Source organism: Triticum dicoccoides, chromosome 3B (genome assembly GCF_002162155.2).
Source record: "Triticum dicoccoides isolate Atlit2015 ecotype Zavitan chromosome 3B, WEW_v2.0, whole genome shotgun sequence".
NCBI lineage: Eukaryota > Viridiplantae > Streptophyta > Magnoliopsida > Poales > Poaceae > Triticum > Triticum dicoccoides.
This window is the reverse complement of record NC_041385.1, coordinates 786,882,073-786,883,348: the sequence shown is the minus strand read 5'-3', so window position 1 is coordinate 786,883,348 and position 1,276 is coordinate 786,882,073.

Genomic DNA, 1,276 nt, shown 5'->3' with positions numbered 1-1,276 from the left:
TTTGAACGTAGAGCCTATCACACCCGATCATCACGTGGTGTCTCAGCACGAAGAACTTTCGCAAAGGTGCATACTCAGGGAGAACACTTCTGATTATTAGTGAGAGATCATCTTAAAATGCTACCGTCAATCAAAGCAAGATAAGATGCATAAAGGATAAACATCACATGCAATCAATATAAGTGATATGATATGGCCATCATCATCTTGTGCTTGTGATCTCCATCTTCGAAGCACCGTCGTGATCACCATCGTCACCGGCGCGACACCTTGATCTCCATCGTAGCATCATTGTCGTTACGCCATCTATTGTTTCTACGACTATCGCTACCGCTTAGAGATAAAGTAAAGCAATTACAGGGCGTTTGGATTTCATACAATAAAGCGACAACCATATGGCTCCTGCCAGTTGCGGATAACTTCGGTTACAAAACATGATCATCTCTTACAATATAATATAGCATCACGTCTTGACCATATCACATCACAACATTCCCTGCAAAAACAAGTTAGACGTCCTCTACTTTGTTGTTGCAAATTTTACGTGGCTGCTATGGGCTTTAGCAAGAACCGTTCTTACCTACGCATAAAAACCACAACGATAGTTCGTCAAGTTGGTGCTGTTTTAACCTTCGCAAGGACCGGGCGTAGCCACACTCGATTCAGCTAAAGTGAGAGAGACAGACACCCGCCAGCCACCTTTAAGCACGAGTGCTCGTAACGGTGAAACCAGTCTCGTGTAAGCGTACGCGTAATGTCGGTCCGGGCCGCTTCATCTCACAATACCGCCGAACCAAAGTATGACATGCTGGTAAGCAGTATGACTTGTATCGCCCACAACTCACTTGTGTTCTACTCGTGCATATAACATCAACGCATAAAACCTAGGCTCGGATGCCACTGTTGGGGAATGTAGTAATTTTAAAATTTTCCTACGCACACGCAAGATCATGGTGATGGCATAGCAACGAGAGGGGAGAGTGTTGTCCACGTACCCTTGTAGACCGTAAGCGGAAGCGTTAGCACAACGCGGTTGATGTAGTCGTACGTCTTCACGATCCGACCGATCCAAGCACCGAACGTACGGCACCTCCGAGTTCGGCACACGTTCAGCTCGATGACGATCCCCGGGCTCCGATCCAGCAAAGCTTCGGGGATGAGTTCCGTCAGCACGACGGCGTGGTGACGATGATGATGTTCTACCGGCGCAGGGCTTCGCCTAAACTCCGCGACGATATGACCGAGGTGGAATATGGTGGAGGGGGGCACCGCACAC